This window comes from Anser cygnoides, chromosome 1 (genome assembly GCF_040182565.1).
Source record: "Anser cygnoides isolate HZ-2024a breed goose chromosome 1, Taihu_goose_T2T_genome, whole genome shotgun sequence".
NCBI lineage: Eukaryota > Metazoa > Chordata > Aves > Anseriformes > Anatidae > Anser > Anser cygnoides.
This window is the reverse complement of record NC_089873.1, coordinates 98,714,793-98,733,818: the sequence shown is the minus strand read 5'-3', so window position 1 is coordinate 98,733,818 and position 19,026 is coordinate 98,714,793. Positions and strand designations below refer to the sequence as shown.

Below are 19,026 nucleotides of genomic sequence, written 5' to 3'. Positions count from 1 at the left end.
TGGATCTGGCTCTTAACGTTTTGGGGGAGTGTATTACTTGTTCAAAGCTTAACTCCAGACTCATTTACCCTGAAAACAAAAGCCTATAAACCATGGAATGATGGCTTTGGCTGTGTCTTTTTTCACCTTGGAAAGATAATGAATGTTGTCATATAAAGTTGCCTAAATGTGGGACTCCTGAGAATCTCACCAAAAAAATAACAAAATAAAAAAGGTGGTCTCAGCTGCTGTTGTGTAACTCACTGTTTCTCTGAAGATAAGAACTCAATAGCCTAGGGTGAGAGGATAGAAACCAGCTGTGGTCACTGGAAGCCAAAATAGACATGTATACCCCTGTCATGGAGGAATGGAATTGATGGTAGCAATAAAAAAGTGTTTGGCATCTCCCATCTGAGCACAAATACTTGCAGTGAGTAATTTTAGCTTTTTCTGTGCTGCCTGTTCTGGATGAAAAGAGTTGCTGCCTCTTTCTCCCGGAAGTAGACATCTCCATGGAAGGAGCATGAATGGCTGGTTTTGGTGCGATTCTTGGTGTGTGAAGACAAGGTACTACTCTCATTTAAGTTGCCAACTTGTAAATTGGAGATGGCCATACGAGGAAGTGATGGTTCGTGCAAGGAAAAAGGTACCTTCTTCGGGTTAAATGGAGGTGGGTGAGGATACCTAGGTGGACAAAAAAAAAAAACAAACAGTAGTATTTGCTTACAAATAAGCTGAAGGTTAGGCAGGACACACAGTTGCCTTGACTTGTGTTTTGTTTGTTTGTTTTTCTCTTCTCTGGAATATTTTACAATCCCTCTTTAGATTAAAGGAAAAGATGCCTTTCCAGGGAGAGGAACTGAAATGCTTGCTGAGACTACCATGTGCCATGTCAGCTAGAACATCTGTAGAGTAGGAACACTGCAAACGTTGTGAGGAACTTCTGTGGGGATGTCCTTTGTACTTGAAAAAAAAAAAAACGTAGATGCTTCTTAAGGTAAGGATAAGAAGAAGGACGTATTACAGTTTGCAAACCACAAGCATATCTCATAGTGGCGTAAGTCTCAAGTTGGCGTAAGTCTTTCTGTTGCCTCTCTGTGGCTCTAGACTCTTCCAGAAGCAGCCTATGCAATGCTATTCTGTCCCATACAAGCTGCCTTGCACTGTGTTGTTTCTTCTCTGCGGCAGGATGTAAAGGGACAGGCATCTGGTATGACCCAAGTGACCGGGTTTCTCTATGTCAGTATGGTAACACAGGTGGCTGGGAATGACAACGATAAGGACTTCTAGTAATGGAGAACTGAATGAGTTTAATAATAGCTATTCACATGGCCCTGTGGAGCATGATACTAAGGCCTAACCACAAGAGTTCTTCAGTCTTTGAAATAGTTCTATAGACATCTCAGTACAGAGCTGGTGCCACTTTAAGTGGAACATCTGGAGGAAACGTCCAATTTAGTAGCTAATGCTATAAAAACAGAATGTCATTATCTCAAAAAAATAAAAATAAATTCAATTCTATTTCCATCATAAGGAGACACTCTTATATAGCTCTAGAGCATCCATAAGGGTTTGTGGATTAAACCAAATAATGCCAATTCTGTGGTACCTTTTCAGTAGTTAAAATACAGTGTCTTTTATTTTGAGCCATCTGTGTGACTCTAGTGGTGGCTGCAGCTAGACAGTATTCCTAACCAACTTTAAAAAAGAACTTTGGGTTTAATTCCTAAAAACTGTGTTTTTTACTGAAAATGAACTACAGATAGTCATATGTTCTTTCCCCTTGTGCCCCAAGCAGGTTTCCAACTAGAATTTGAAAAGCAGAGACCTCCTTTCCTGTGAAGTTCATATTGATTCAGGAAGTAGCTGGTTCAATATTTCTCTGGGAGGGAGGCAGTATTAAATATAATGTCTAGTGATTGGAACTGTGCAAGAAAGCACTTTATTATTCCCACAACTTCAATGAAATAATCTCAGGTCTCTAAAATGGGGGAGTAATAGAATAAACTGCTGGTTTACAAACAAACCAACAGGAAAAAAAAAAAAGGCAAAAACACTAACGCCTCTACTTAAGTCTCTTGCTGGCCATGGCCATTTCCAGAAAGGTCAGATAAGCAGCTGAGTTGTTCCCCTTAATTTGTAGTTGACCCATAATGAAACCGTCCAAGCAAAGACCTCTGGGCTTGCCTTTGCCATCACGCAGTGCCTCCATACTGCGTGCATCAGTCTCAATGCCTTAGTTCTGAATTTCGTAGAGCAGGGGACACGTAGCTATGAAACACAAAGTGCAATCCTTGGGATGTTGGCTATTCTGCCATGATTCTTGTCCCCCATCCTTTCAAATCACAGAAGTATTCTTCTGTCAAAACTGATATAATATTGCATACACAATTTGATATTTTTTTGGCAAAAACCTGTCATTTTTCTGATAGCTTTCCAACACTTACTCCAGAAGTCATTAAGTAAAACAATTTCATTAGAACCAGCTGTGGTAGGCCTGAAATCACCTCACCCTTTGTTACTAGGCATTGGCAGCACCTGCAGACTTCAGGGATGATGAGAGAGAGAGTTTCTTTAACATATGCCAGACTTGGCAGAGTCAATATGTTGTTGGCTACAGCTGCTAGTTAAACTCCTGGTCCAGTGTTATATGACTTACCCTAAAAGAACGTAATCTCTGTCCTGAAGAACTGCAGGCAATTAACACTCCCTCTCTTGAAACCTACCAGAGGAATGTAGCCTGATTGCTTGTTGGCTAGTAGTAGGAAAAACTAAATTGCTGAGGGAAAGGGGCATATGTGTAAAGCAGGTCCTTGAGAAAGAGAGACACTGTAGTTGGCTTTGCTCTCCTTCTTAGCGACCAAAGGGAACTACGAGGAGATGACAGATGGCACCACTCAAATGAGGTCTTACAAGGGCTGATTGCTGTCTTTCTGTGCTAATCCAGTACGCATCTGTTGATCACTTCTTTCTGGTCTCTTGAGAGATGAATGTGCCATCGCTAACTTGGGCTTGGTGCATCTCACCAGGAGGCATGGTGAGAGCTGTTGACCAGCCATCAAAAATAATGCCAGTAAATAAAATAATTCCAGTGTTCAGTATCAATTCCCACTCTATCCAAGTGAAACCACTTTCTGGGTAAGAAAGGATTGGTGAAGTTTTTTTCTAATATATATTAACTCTGATATTCCATGTAATTTAGGATTGGAACAGGTTATAAAAGATGATGTTCCTTGAGGAAGGCACTAAAATAGATTCTTGCCCTTTTAAGTTATATTAAAAAAAATAAGTGAAAGAAATCCAGTATAATAATCTTCATCTTTTGTAGCTGCAGTTCTAAACTTAAATGGCAATGAGAAGTTTTTTTTAAGTCTATGGCTTGGACCTCTGTAGTGAGAGTGTCCTGAAAGTCTCACTAGAGACTTTCCTTTTTTCTGTATCCTTCCTAAGTCAGTAGACATTAAGGGATGAATGCTCATGAGAGTGTTTGAATTTGCACCTGTAGTCATGCCTCTTTGACACTTCTGTAATCATAGAATTATGGAATATCCAGAGTTGGAAGGGACCTACCAGGATCATCAAGTCCAACTTCTGGTTCCCCACAGGACCACTCAAAAATCAGACCATACGTCTGAGAACATTGTCCAAACACTTCTGGAATTTCATCAGGCTCAACACTGTGACCCCTTCCCTGGAGAGCCTGTTCCAATAGCCAACCACCCTCTTAGTAAAGAAACTTTTCCTGATATCCAACCTGAACCTACTCTCTTGAAGCTTCATGACATTCCCTCAGATAATGCTTATTTCTGCTTCCTCCTGTGCAGAAGGTTGGAGATCACGGGATATGAGAATCAGCTAGTGGCAGACAGCAATATGAGAAGACAGAAAAGACAGAATATTGGTACTGTTGCACAGTATAATAATTTCAGATAACTTTTTGAAAGACTTGTACAGGAGAGGTGTTAAGGATAGATGATCCTACCCTTCTATGGATGTTAAGACCACAGGCAGTTGGGAAAAGCTTCTCTCTGCAAGTTTCTTCTGAAAAGTGCTTAATTGTTAACACTTTGGCTTTGGTGAATTCTGCTTTCCAGCCGGTGTTAATGGACTGATAAGATTTATCTAAGTCTGATAAGCTCTTCCACCTGCATAAGACCTGCTGCTTTGGTTGTAAAGAAAACCTATGCAGAAATTGAGGGTGTTTAGTAGAAGCCCTCTGACCTCTTTCTGTGGTCATGCGGTCATGCTCTTTTTTTTTTTTTTTAACTGGGGGTAAGTGTCACAACTCTGGGCATAAGTTCTGTGCACTTAACTCACTTGTAAGACACTGTGGAGGTGCACTGAACTCCAGTGCAGAAATTCTATGGAGCTCTGGGATAAAAACTGCCTGAGATAGTTCCTGACTTTAAAATAGGCTCTTTAAGAATATCCTTGAACTTCTGTCTATTGATCCAGGCCTTGCAGTTTTCACATTGGTTTTTCAAATGACTAAAACCATCCTAGCTGCCCCCACAGTTTTAGTTCCTCCTGAGTTATCTGCAGAAGGTTAGGACTCATACGAGCTTTGGCAAATGATGAAATAATGCGCTATTTAAGCATTAATGTGGGGCTAATAGCCCGTGTGGATTCACTTCAGTTGCTTCTGCTTCTTTCCTCCTAGGTTTGCTTTCACTGTAGTGCATCAGCCTGTGTCTCAGATACTATGAAACCCTGCACACCTCACTGACCTCCTGAGAGGTAGAAGCTTACTTTGGAGGCAGTAAGAAAATGGGAGGCACCAGCACGAGTCTCTGTAGTGAAGGTGTGGCTTCAAAAGGCCTTGTGCTCTGATATTTAGGGTACTAGCTCAAGCTGGATGTAGGCAATTCTGTGCAGGGACTTCTTAAACCACACACTGTTAAAAGATGAAGGGCATCTGTAGCTGTGTGCTTATCCTGGCTTTCCAGGAAATTTCTCTGAATTTTCTTGAACCTCTATAGTTGAAACCAGATGTGGGGTAATACCATTTTTTCACTCAAACATCATGTCCTCTGAGGTTGAAATGCAGTAAGACCTATATCGGTAAACTTCCCTGGTTCCCTGAGTTATTTCTATTTTAACTTGTGTGGAGGAAGCCTATTTGAGATTATCACAGAGGATGGTGACAGAATGGAGAAATTCAAGTGTCTTCTTTTGTAGGGACACACGAATTCAAGTTAAACTAGTAATGTCCATTCAGTCTAAAATGATATATACAATACTGCACCAGAATATGGGTACAAGAACTAAAATGGAAGTAGTTTACACATAAGTACTGGGGAGGAAAGGGGAGCTTTGTCTGGGGTTTCAAACTCTTTTTTATGGAAAAATATTCTAATATGGTTAATAAAAACTGGGAGCAGTGCTGTGATATGGCATGGAAAGACTGCATGGGGCTTGGGTCAGTGAAAAAGTTATAAGATTCTCTTCAATAAACATACCCTTTTCACCAAAGATGATGAAATAACTTGTATACAGACTCCCGCTATCTCTAAAGAGCTAGGGGTGGGGGAAAAAAAAAAAAGGCAAGTTGAGCCCCAGGTAATGGTGTGAGAAGCCTAAGTTATAACACAAGTACCTGTGGATTTCTGTAGCACTGGAGCAGACCAGAGACGCCTTTAGAAAGGTAACAAGTGGCTCAAGTTGCTTCATTTGCCAAATACTGTCTTGATGGGGCCAGTCATGTAATTCAGAATGGTGACTTTTGCTAGTGCTTAAAGCATTGAAATGGGGTAGTAAGTGACAAAATAAAGGGGGTTCAGGTAAATTGCAATAGGCTTGCACATAGGGAGGACCCTGTTCTGTACAGCAAGGGCTGGCTCTGAATTGTGACAAAGGAGCAAGTGGCAACAAATCAAAAATAGATTGCCTTCAGTGACCGGGAGCTTCCACTTTGACCACAACTGAAGATGTTCTTTCTTTCCTTGGAGCAGCTATGAATAATACGTTACATAAGGTGCTTTAGTGTCCAAGCAGGTAGGGAAATAACTGGAAGCACCTCAAAATGTTCATGTTGATACCCTGATTTCTATACAATCCACCGTTCCAGGGGGTAGAAACATAATTCAGATCCAGACACTGGAGCTCTGGATCTTCTAAAATCAAGTCCAAGCAACTCTTTTCATGAGGTTGCAAAAGCATTTTGCTCCCGTGGGTTGAAAGCTGAGTTCTAGATCTGTTAGAAGGCTCATTTCATGTGTCAGACACCTCACATAACACCTCTACTTCCTTTCAGTTAGTAACAATAATATTAAGAAATTCTACTTATAACAGCAACAAAATGTGCTACCACTAACTGTTGATCATGATTCTTTTTTGTCACAACTCAAGCTGCCTGTGACTAGTTATTGTGACACTATATGATCAGCCTGAGGCCTGATGATATCACTTCTACTGAAGTGCAACCTTACTCTGTTCCTTTCATGTTGGCTTTAGACTACTTTGTCTAGCTGGGACAAACTTCAAGGGCTTGGGAAGATTGATTTGGAATTCAAAATGATTTTGATCAAGTGGAGATGCAGTCCAAAATTAAACAGATGGAATTCAAGACAAGTGTAGAGATTTACCCTTAGGAAGGAAAAATCAAATATATGAATACAAATGGAGAATGACTCTCTCAGCAGCAGTGCTAGGGAAGACCTGATGGATTAAATGATCTGCAAATGGCAAGAGGATCATTCCATCTTCAAAGGGGAAAGGGGGGAGGGAAGAAACAGTCCTGAAGGAAGGATTAAAATTATGCTTATACAGAGGGAAGGAGGGGAGTACTTCTACAGAGGCTTTGTCTGTAGCATTTTGCAAAGTCTTTGTAACAGCTTCAGAGAAATGAGTTCTAGGGAAAAGGAGTAATGTGAAGACAGCTACTCATGGGAAGTATTAACGTACAGACAGATGGGAATATAAGAGGGCTTATTTACAGGACACTTGGGGAGAATGCTGAGTAACCTACGCTGTGTGAGTATGAGAAGAGTATGAAGAAAGGGCAAATAATGCACTCAAATTGGTGCCTCAAGAAGGCAGTAGAATCAGCCTCATTTTATTATTTTTTTAAGTGGTTAGATAAAGATCTGTAGAAATAACCAAGGTAGGACTGTCTCTCCTTCCTTAAAGAAGGATAGGAGGGGCTTTCCAGTCCTATAATTTCATGATCTTTAAATTGGACCGTAACTTTGACCTTGAGAAGATGTTCTTAAATTCTAAATCAAAATTGCCATTCAAGAAAAATATGGGTAGTGGCTTTGGGGCCTTCGTGTGCCAGCTTCTCATTTATTCCTTTCTACTTGTAAGTTGTCTTTGTTGGACACTCCAAGGTGCTAGTATTGGGGGCATATCCAGAATTTACAGTCTCTGCTCATCTACAGGATCAATGTAATTGAAATATACTTGTAGGTCTTCCATTTGGGGTCAGGGTTTGAGTCATCTGCTTTCCAAATTCTATCCTGCTCTATTATTCTGTTTTTATCTTGGAAGAGTTGTTAGGAAGTGGATATTGCAGGCTGTAGCTGACAAACTACAAACTAGTAAAACACTGACCTGAGAAAGAGCTAGCAACCTAGGCTGGGGTGTGAAAGTAGAATATCCTGTAAACCAGAGCTGTAAATGCACTGCAGATGAAATGGCCTTCCTTGCATTGCTGCAGCAAGACTAGGGACTTCATCAAAGGTAGCTTACAGGATATGTCAATCTTGTGTACAGCTGCAGTTAAAGAAAAGACAGGTCTTAATAAATCTCTTTACTGAAATATGCTTTCCTTCCCTCTCACCTCTGCTGTCAATGGCTTTCTTCGGTTACCTTTCTAAAAGGAGTGGTTGTATGTGCAGAAGAATCCCAGGATTATTTTCCTGCCTTTCTTCTTTCCTCTAGTAACCTGTCCCATCTTTCGCTCTGTGCCTTGACGTAGGTTATTTTCCCGGAGAAGCTGGGCAGTAGCCAAAAGACCATACTAGTTCAATGAAAACATCAAATGGCTGAACTGAAGTGTTTGGAGTGATGCTTCAGAAATCTTCTGGATAGAAAGAAAGGTATGACACAGGCAATAGAAGCTGCTAATCTTCCTTTTCCCTGTGTTTAAGAGCTCTCTGAGCATGACATAGCATCCAACTCTTCTATAGCAGATGTGCATGTCCATTGTTCCAGTGAACACAGAGTTAAAATGGGCAGCCCTTGTCCTTGTGAAAAGAGGGAGAGCGTCTTGCTGAGACAACAAAAAATTCTTCAGGCATGGAGGAGGCAGTCTTCTTTATAAAATTATCCTTTGGAATATCCTGTGTGACTTCTATCTGCAGTATAGCATATTGACTTTGGCTCTTCCTGAGGTGATCTCAAATTAATGTTGTTGCAAAGAAGACTTAGAGATCTATGTTCTAGAGGGTCTTTTGTACAGCAGTTGGGTGAGGAATATGTCACAGAGAGGGAGTTTCCTGTGCAGGAAGCAGAGCAGCTGAGTTGGATCACTAACTCATAATCCTAGCATGAAGTACTCTTGTAGTACATCGTAGCTGTTTTTTTTTCCAAATACTTCTATATTTTGTTTTAATACTTTGCTGCAAATTGTAACAGTCACGTACTGTGAAATTTTGCTCAAGATGCTCAGTAAAACATCTGCTGACACTTTCAAACCTGTGCTCTTCCAGAGTAGCTTAAGACTATTGCCCTACCACCTACATGCCAGAAAAATTAGAGTGAAGATGCCCAAGGATGGGGTAAAGGAGGATGGTGGTAGGGTTACAATTTATAGTCTGGATAGCTTCTGGCTAGGAACTACAGCTAATGCTGTGACCATGGGGGATTGCGACAAAAGGTACTTACTGTTTTTTCCTTAAATGTGTAGTGATAATATACAGTTGCTGATATAACTGCCTGAGGAGATCTTGGTGCTTTCTAATATAACATTAAGCTCTCTCCATGTACATCTTTCTGCATTCTAATGTGTCTCTCAAATGCTTCAGTAGGCAGAGACTACAATGAAAAAGGTATCATATTCTTTTAATGCTGGTAGCTCAGTAACAACCTGTGTGAGATGCTTAGTCAGGCTGCAGCTGTCAAGCTGAACATCTTTCCTGTGGCAGGTGTAAACTTCATGCTATGTAGTTACAACAGGGCCTTCCCCTTACTTGAGGTACACTGGGGGAACGGTGTATGTTAATAAATTCTCTTCCTCCCCCCCCATATTTGCCTAATGAGGTACCTCAAGACACTCTGAGGTTTTTTCATTTGTGCTCATAGCTAGTTCACTCCCCTCTGGTTCAATGAAGAAATGAAATTAGGGGTTTGAAATGATATCAAGTAACTGACTGAACTATAATGTTTGGACTTGCATCCTCTAATTCCTCATCCACGTTAGCCACTGTCAAGGTACAGTTTCTGGCACTCAGTGTCTTTCATAGTCTGATCATCAAACTCATTGCGAAGTCCTAAAATTATTTTTGCTGGTCGTAGACTAGCTACAGGTGGTAAATCAGATATAAAGCGTAGTGTAGTTAGTGTAATGGAGAAAATCCAGCATTTGACTGATCTGCGAGGGATTACATTGGCTGTCTTTTAACTATTTCAGTTGCCACATTTCTGTCTGTGACCTGATTTGCCTTGAGATGGTCACTCCTTTTGTAATTTGGAGTACTTAAGGCATAAAACAAATGTCTTCACAGATAGACTGTTACAAACTTTAGAGATGGACAGCTTTCATTTGAAAACACCTAGAGCGGTGAGAAAGGAATATTTAAGTCCGCATCCAAACACCAAAATTCAAAACAACTCCACTACCGCATTGTTGGGGTCAAGTGAGGCTTTTGATACTGGATTACTTCAGCAGACAGTTTGAAGTTTTCCATTTAATCTTTTCTAAGTCAAATCTATCAAATCATAGAGTAATGCTTACCTTTTCAATATGCAAGTGCAATAAGGTGAAAGCCTTATAACTAAACTGATTTAATGAAAATCCTTTAATCCCATTAGTCAGTGAAGCACTATGAGAGCCCATTCTGTCACACCTGTGCTTCAGACATACCATGGCCTCCGGCTATGTGTTGGAATTTAAGTTTTAGCTTCCCGAATCCCAACCTGATCAGCAATTGAAATGTCGTCATTAGAGTGGCGATTTTGAACCTTTTTCCATTTGTGAGCACTTTATAGAATCAGAGAATGGCTCAGGTTGGAAGGGACCTTAAAGATCATCCAGTTCCCACCCCCTGCCATGGGCAGGGACACCTCCCACCACACCAGGTTGCCCAAAGCCCCATCCAGCCTGGCCTTGAGCACCTCCAGAGATGGGGCATCCACAGCCTCCCTGGGCAGCCTGTGCCAGTGCCTCACCACCCTCTGAGTGAAGAATTTCCTCCTAACACCTAATCTAAATCGCCCCTCTTTTAGTTTAAAACCACTCCCCCTTGTCCTATCATTTGAAATGTGTTTATTTCAGGGGTGGCATAGATCCTGGTACAGTGCATTAAGCAAATTGACAATAAGCTTGATTCTCTGAGTCAGCTTTTTCAGATTGCTCCGGGAATGGTTTATGTAAGAGGTCCAAGGATCAAGCTGAAAAGTACTGTTAGACTATAGGCAGAAGCAATGCATGGTCTTTCCACTCTGCCTTTCCCATCAATGTGTTAAAGCTCTGTAAGAAAAGGATTCATTCGCTGTGTTGTGTATTGCTCTGATGTTTATGTCCCTTAGCGCTGCGCTTATTTCTTTTAGGCAGAAATGCAACTTCCTGCTTATTTACCTGTCCCGGAGAACAAGTTGAAAAATTTATCCATAGAGCCATGTCTGCTAATGCTGCTCTCTAGCCACGCTGTCTGCGTTGTCCAGGGGCAAGACTTCATGCCTGAGTTCACTGCGTGCCCATCCAGCTATCTGTGTGAGGCTGACATCTCATACTTAGGTATTCAGAGTTGCTCCGGCTAGCCCTCTTTGAAGGAAAATACCCTGTGTAGCTCTTCAGCTCTTATGTTGTTAAACCTGAAACAAAGCAGTGAAAATGCCTTTGGGCTGTAGTATGTTACAGATTAATTTTAGGAGAGACTCTTGTATTGGTACTCTTCTTTTACTTCCTGCCATTTTTCTTCCCTACCTGCAAAACGGGTTCTCCACTGCTTTCTGGGATGAACTCTTTCAGTCTGTCCCTGACAATGATGCTTGCTTTGTATTGTCTGCACTGTGGACCTCCCTAGTCATTGGAAGGGAAACTGGGAAGTGGAACATTAATAATATGCATTGCTTATGTTAGAATGAGAGGAACTACAATAAGGATGCACTAAAGGTAACAGAAAAAAAAAAGAAGGAAAAAAAAGAAAAAAGATGGGTAGAGAACTAGTAGGTATGTCAAGATGGATGTGAATGAAGAAGAAAGGGGACGGACTATATGTGGCAGGGCCAATATGATCAGGAGAAGGTGGTCTGTAAAAGTGGAATGTGTTTATGTCACCTGGTTATCCAGATCACAGCCCATCTACCTCCAGCTTCCCAGGACCCTTAGGTCAAGGAAGGATAAAAAGGACAACTTTCAAGTTATGAAGAAATGGTGGCACAAAGATGAAGAACAGGACTGGAGCTTTACGACACCCTGTTAAGGAGACAAATGTCAATCACATATTAACGAGCCATAGAGCTGAGACAGAATATTATAGTCACTGTTAGCTTTTTAAAGGAGGTAGTGTGAGTGAAATCATGTTTGGTTTGAAAACCAAGACATTCTCTCCTCTGAAGTCTCATGTCATTGCTGCAATGTTGCGACGTCACCTGCTACCCCGCCATGCTCAAAGGCAGACTCTGCACTACACTGTGCAGACTTGAATTTGCAGTGCCATCTCCAGCTAAGCAGCTTCAGTCTACATCTATCCTTCAGCAACAAAGCTTTTTCTAAGGTATAAAATCAATCTCTTACCACAGTCATATCCTGTAGGTTCTTGCTTACTCTACAATGGACATACAAAAACTTAATTCTACTTTTTAATGAAGTTTAAAAGTCATTGTGACTTACCCTGTCTCTTTTTCTGCTAAAGAATCCCCCAAATGGTTCTTTATTCATAGTCCTATTTTGTAGTCCTCCAATAATACCTGTTCCCCGCTGGAATAGTTGGAATTGATGTGTGTCTTAGTTGAGGCAGGATGTCCCAAAACTAGGTGTGGTAATGCAGATGATAAATTGACAGCACTTGATATGGTGGAAAAGTTGGTATAAACTCACTAATTGGAGCCAGATCATTAAAGAAAACAAACTAGTGAGATGATATCTAATCTGCAAATAAGAGCCACTGTAACTGCTGAAGGCTCGATACAGAACTGGGATTGAAGAAAAAAAACCTCTGCTTTTCTTTTTAAAACAATTATAGGTATTTTGAGAGGAGCTGAGGAAATCTTCAGTCTTTTTTAGGAGGCGAGTACATTTTTAGTTTTGAGTAAAATTATTTTTTGTTTTGCTTTCAAGGTTCTAAGAAAAAAACAATAGAATTCTAAATGTTGTTTCTAAGCAAGTTACAGGACTTCTAATACACTGAAGTGAGATGTGGTGAAATTTGAAACTTCTCTTTAACCAGTACACCCGGGTGAGCTGGACATGAGTTCCAGAAATGTTTTGCTCAAAATCTGCTCTGAATCTTCTCTTCAAATGTAAGAAGAATATAAACATATTCTTACGTATATATAAATATACATATACTTTAATGTTCATACACATTTATATATAAAGTGTGCTTTTTCCATCCAAAACATGCATGTACTTTACATGAAGAAAGAAGCAGCTGCTGATGCTGAAAGCTGCTAAGGGAGTAAATCTGAGAGTGCTCCAGTTCGGGACATCATGTCTGAAGGTGTCATGGCATGGAGCAGAGAGGAAAACCCTCTTTACATTGCTCTAGTGCAGCCACTTTTGAAATGCAGCACTGCAGTTTGGACATGTCACTTCCAGAATGTCTGACAAGGTTGAATGGGGTGCTGCGTGAGAACATAATTAAAGGCTGGCATGACCTTATTTACAAGGAGAGACTTAAACACGTACAGCTTGGTTAAGTTATGAAAAAGGGGTTTACTCTAACTGTCAAGACATTTGGAGAGCTGTAAAGCCTGGGAAGCACAGGACTGACTAGGCACCTAAAGTAAAATTTCATGATTGATGGCAGAAAGCTCCACTGATGATGAGATATCTTAACTTACAGACTGCTCTCCTTGGAGAGACAGAAAGCATCCTGTGGCATGGGGCTTTTGTAATGTGCCTGAAAGAGAGCAGCAGCAAATATGGGTGTATATCCTTCCCTGTGGCAGCAGCAAATATGAGTGCACATCCTTCCTTCCCTGTGGAAACAGTCCTGCACTGGCCAAGGTTTAAAAGTGAGACAATATTTCTTCTTCCAGACAGAAACGCTGCATAAGGACAGAGCATAAACAAAGCAGACTTGTAATGGTTTCAGTTGAATCACTTTTCTGTTTTGAAATGTTTAAAGACAAGCTGTGGTTAAAGGGGTGATTTTTGCTTATTTCTTCAACTTGGAATCAATCTGAATATGAGGAAACATCTCATTTATACATTCAACGAAAAATTCTGGATTCCTAGTTCTCATCAGACTGTTCTTTAACCCACACTTCAGAAAGATTTCAGAACTTCAAGTTACACAGGATTGTTGAGAGTGGAAGGAGGAACCAAAGACGGTCTAGTCAAACTCCCTTGTTCAATAGATGGTCACAAACAGTAGGTAGCTCGAGGCTGCGTCCAGCTGGGTCTTGGATAGCCCCCAGGCTGGAGACTCCACAAGCTCTCTGAATGACTTGTTCCGGTGTCTGACCCTCACAGCAAATAAATATATAAAATAAAAAATTCTTATGTTGAAATGGAATTTCCTGTATTTCAATTTACACCTACCACCTCTTGCCCATTCACTGGGTACCACTGACTAGAGGCTGTCTTCTTTACTGCCTGCCATTGGGTATTTATACACATTGATGAGATTCACCCTGAGTCTTCCCTCCTTGAAGCTAAACAATCCTAGTTCTGTCAGCCTCTCCTCATATATCAGAAGCTCCCAGTCCTTAATCATCTTAGTTGCCCTTTGCTGGATTCATTCCCATATGTCCATGTCTTTACTGTACTGGGGAGCCCAGATTAGGGCACAGCACCACAGATATGATATCTTAAGAGAGGGGTAGAGGGAAAAGCTCATCTCCCTTAACTTGCTGGTAATGTTCTTAATCACAGGAGGCTGCTGACTGCTGCTACTGCAAAGGTGCACAGCTGGGGACTTCTGGAGATGCAGAGCTCATTTCCAACGTGTTGGCCCCAAGCATGTATTGGTGCATGAGATTCCCCAGGTGCTGGAATCTCTGTTTCCCTTTGTTGAACTTGTTGAGGTTACCTATTGACTCAATTCTTCAGCCTGGCACAGTCTGCCTGAAGGCAGCACAACCTTCTGGAGTATCAGCCATTCCTCCTCGTTTTGTATCTTCTGCAAATTTGCTGAGGGTGCACTCTGCTCTGCAGTATAGGTAGTTAATGAAGAAGTTGAATTTTATTGGTCCCTCTGGGGTACACCACTAATGACTGGTCTACAGCTGGGCTTTGTGCACACAAAGATCACAACCCTCTGACCCCAGCATTTGAGTCCTTTTTCAGTCTCACTCTCTACTTAGCCTGTAGTTCATCATTTTTCTGATGAAGATATTATGGAAGATGGTTTTAAAATGTTTGCTGAAGTCAAGATAAGCAATACCTATTGTTCTTTTATCATCTCCTGAACTAATTATTTCATTGTAGAAGGCTATCAGGTTGGTCAGGTACGACTGCTCCTTCATAAATCCATGCTGACTATGCCCAATCACTCATTTTTTGGTCCTTAATATGTTTGGAAATGGCTTCCAGAAGCATTTGCTCCATCACTTACCCAGAAATTGAGGTAAGGCTGATGGGCCTTTAATTGCCCAAATCTCCTTCTTGTTCTTGAGGATAAGAGTGATGTTTGAAGATCTAGAAATTATCAGTATGAACTGAGTGCACTGATTTGCTTCCTCTTTTTTTTTTCCTTCATTGGTTGGGGAAAGTTTGTCTTTTTCTTGGAAGAAAATATTAAGGTACTTTAAAGCCATTTCCTGGACTGTAAGAAATGCTTCTATAGCGAAGCTTGGGCAAGTGCAAGGAAGTCAGTGAGTGGGGACAGATCCTGCAAGCTCAAGACTCTTGTGCTCAAGACTCTGATGCTGATGAAATAAGGATGTTTCACTTCTTCCCTCCCATCAAGGACAGTTATCATCAAGTATCTGCCCACCACAGCTGTCCTGTGCATCTGCAGGTTGCTGCTGCAGAGTGACACCAAAGGACTCCCTCCTTCAAACTGCTGGGCGGGAGGGGACTGCAGAACTGGCCCCTCATCAGCTTGTTCTCCCTGCCGCTTTTGTTCTCTGCCTTAATTCCCTTTTGAAGGGCTGATATTTTATTCAGCAGCCCCCGCTGTGCTGGAGCCCGTGACAGAAGTTTCTCAGAAGCACTCCGCCGACAAAATGCTAACAGCTGGGCTTTGAAACTCCAGGAGCGCCAGGCAGAGAGGTGATGGTGGCAGGGAGCAGAGAGGAGGGGGAGAGAGAGAGAGAGGGAAGAGGGGGGACAGGAAATGCACTATTTGTTAGGAATAATGAGGCAAAGATATGACAGAGGTTTTTATTACAAATAATAGACAGTGAACTTCAAACAACAGCAGTGAGTCATTAAAAAAAAAAAAAAAACCAGCAACAGAGTTAAATAAATGCCTAATTAGCCAGCACCATGAAGGTGGAATTTACAGCTCCAGAGATTCTTAAGGGAGAGTCAATAAATTCACAGATGGTTTTTTTCCTTTTTTTTTTCTTTTTTTTTTCTCCCCTCCTTCCTTTCCCCTCAGGCACAGAAGAAAATGTGAATGAGCCCAGGGCTGTTGTAAAGGTTTTGGCGGGATTTCTCTCCTTGTTGGCACGAACTGCAGCCTGTGTCTCAGCAGAGACAGGGCTGCCCGATCTGCCCTCCCAAGGGAGCCAGGGTGATTTGTGAGTGGCAGGAAGGAAGGCTCTGTGTGTTTGGAATCAAACCTATAAGTAAGTGTCTCTGGTTCAAGGACAATTCCAATAAAATACAGGAGAATGTGTTGCAAGCCCTGCACACACCTTTTGTGTAAGACCGCATGTGATATAGGACATCAGAATATGTTACTCCTGCTCTTCAGTTTTGCAAAGGTGTCTGTGAATTCTGCAGGTTTCTGTGGTGTGGGTTTGAGTTATCACAAGGTGAGCTCTGATCTGCATGATCATGTAGAAGCACGATGCTGCTTGTGGATCTGTGCACAGAACGTGGCATGTGGGTCCATTCTGCCATGCAGGGTTAGAGTGGGGCTCATTTTAAAGATAACAACCTATACTTGTCATTACAGCATCAGTAGGATTCAATAATGATATATTTGCACAAGATACACCTCCTGTTCCCTTCCCTCCCCACTGCTCCCCATACTAAACCTGTGTGAAAATGTTCCTCAACAAAGATTTTTTTTTTTTTCCCCAGGAAAAAAAATGCAGTTTAGTTCTGAATTGATTCCAAGCTGTATTTCCCTAGGGTGTATTGCTTTCACAGATTGCCTTTCCAACACCCCTGTCTCCACTCTCTGTTAGGTTCAACCAAAAGCTGGTAAACCCATAAGGCAATGCAGTCAGTTTTGTCTGGTCAATTGAGGCAGCACCCTGTGTGAGCTCTGTGCCTCGGAGTGTGTTATTGGAGCCGTAATCTGGCCAGGAAGCAACCACACAGCTAATTCCTGTAAACAGCTGTGTTAGAGGGACATGCAGTTTGTTGAAATGCTTTAAAATAGAACAATTTATATTACTTCAGTAAAACTAAATGCTTAGAATTTGAGATCATCAGAAATCTTTTTTTTAATTAAAAAAAAGTCAACATTCAGTATCAGTATTTCCATTCCTTGTGAAAGAGTATAAATTTAATTTTTTCATCACCAGTTTATGATGAAAAAAATCTTCAGGTTTCTCAAGAGATGAAAAATCTGAACCTCACTTAGTTTTTCTCTGCATTACACAGTGACTCCCCCCAAATTAACTACAGAACAGAATAATTTCCTTCCTCACTTCTAATCAAAATGCAGAAAAGCCAACTGCATGTGGTGCCATTTGGTTTAAGGCAGACACATCTGTGCTCCAAAGTGTCAAAGGTTAAAAACCCAAATCTGAGTGAAAGCACAATGTATTTTGCCATTGGGTGTTGCCCACTCACCCAACCATACTACCCTTGTCTTGAAACAGTGAAGAAGATGCCTACTGATGTGGATGAGGGCATATGCAACTGCCAACACCAAACCTACCATGTGAAAGCAAACAGACTTAGTCCAACGGGCAGTCGGGGAACCTGAACTAAAGGAGTGCACCCCCTTTTTCCACTTCTACATCTAAAATTTTTATGCCAAGCCTGATTTTTGGCTGCACCTGCAAGAATATGGACTACAAGTGGAGCTGGACACCCAGCGCTGGAGTGCGCTACCATGAGAGAAGAATGACTCGAAAATGAGAAGAGGGACTGAAACTGTAAGGCACTTCCTACTCCCACAGCTAAAAGACAAATAGTTTCAAGAAGGAGCTTTTTCACAGATTATCTGCCATGATAAACACTTTTCAACAAAAAGGTAATGAGAAAAAGCAGTTCCTAACCTCGGGGGGAAAAAGAGAGACAACAGAGATCACATCAGGCTATCCACATGACACCAAATCAGGAATTGATACTAATGACCAATGGACATGGCAGATAAAATCAGAGCCGTGTTTTGAAGCCTTGCTCTGAGAAGCCTGTGCCTACCTCTGATGGAGATCTGGAATTCTGTTTTCTCTTTACACCACAATATTGCATGTACAGCTTATCTCTCCCAGTAAAACACTATTGAGCAGAACTGCATGCGAGCGCTGCGTGGGGTGGGTGTGTGAACAGGTCTGTGTGTGGGAGAACATTTGTTTGCTTGTCTCTAAGGGTATGAGAGCCCCAAGTGCATCTCTGTACCTGTGGGAGGCATAGGGCCGGGCATATCAACCCCTTCGCACCTGCTGCTAGGAGTTAATAGGATTAGTCTGAGGTTTTAGAAGAACTGCTGTTACAGATTTTGTATTAGCTGAACATGTGGGTTACACATGGCACCTCGCTCTGCCTTGTAGGGGGTTTGGTGGAAGAAATCACAGTGACCAAGTGTACTGAGTTGTTGCTACAGGGTATTATCTTCAACACAGATGGCATTATTCTTGCAAGTGAAGCAACCAAGGGGAACGGGAATTGGATATTGAGGTCACAGAGGGAAACAGCATGAAGCACCACTTACATGCTGGGATCAAATATTAAGGGATACTAGGGTTTGACTCGTGAGGTTTTAAAGTACTGCTCTGAAACCACCGCACTTCATCTATGCCTGGCCGGGACAGAGGGAGGGAGTGCTGTGGGAATTGTGGGATGATCACGGGTGCACCCTGTCTGTTGTCCTGGAAGCCAAAGTTTCTCAAAGAATGACAGGAATGCCTACGTGGATGTGGCACAGTGCTGGGTGGGCTGGAGGTGTGCAGGTTAGGACAGCATGCTGTACTGGCAGCCAGGACTGTCTCAGGATATGTTCTGTGCAAGGTATGTCCTACTGCAATACCCAAATATTCTGAAAAAGTCTCCTCTTGTAGTTCCTCACGGTTGGAAGGGTACAAGAGAGACAGCCATGCAGGGAGGGGTGGCAAGACTGGTCTTAGTAGGCTTTCTCATCCAAGCTTGTAGCATGAAATCTTGGAGAGGGAGAACATCAAAGGCAGCTGCACCAGGTTGTGGAGTAATAGGAAAAAGAAAAAAAAAAAAACAACTGTAAAAATAACTGTAAAAATAAAAAAGATCTGCCCTTAAGCCATTTCATGATGGGCAAATTGCTTTTGCTATGACAAGCCCACACAGCCTTCTCTGACCTAGCCTAATCTGTAACTCACTGCTGCGTATATGTCCTGTGCTGATGCAGACAGACTGAACTCCTCTTTCTGCTGGCTACCAAATGTCTCACTGGG

The 19,026-nt window shown here is 41.8% G+C and overlaps 1 long non-coding RNA gene across 3 annotated transcripts in view; it reads left to right on the top strand.

Moving 5' to 3' along the window:
• The window catches only part of LOC106037673 (uncharacterized), a 231,787-nt gene that overhangs the window by 73,456 nt on the left and 139,305 nt on the right, over positions 1-19,026 (top strand). The gene's annotated exons all lie outside the window — the stretch shown is intronic.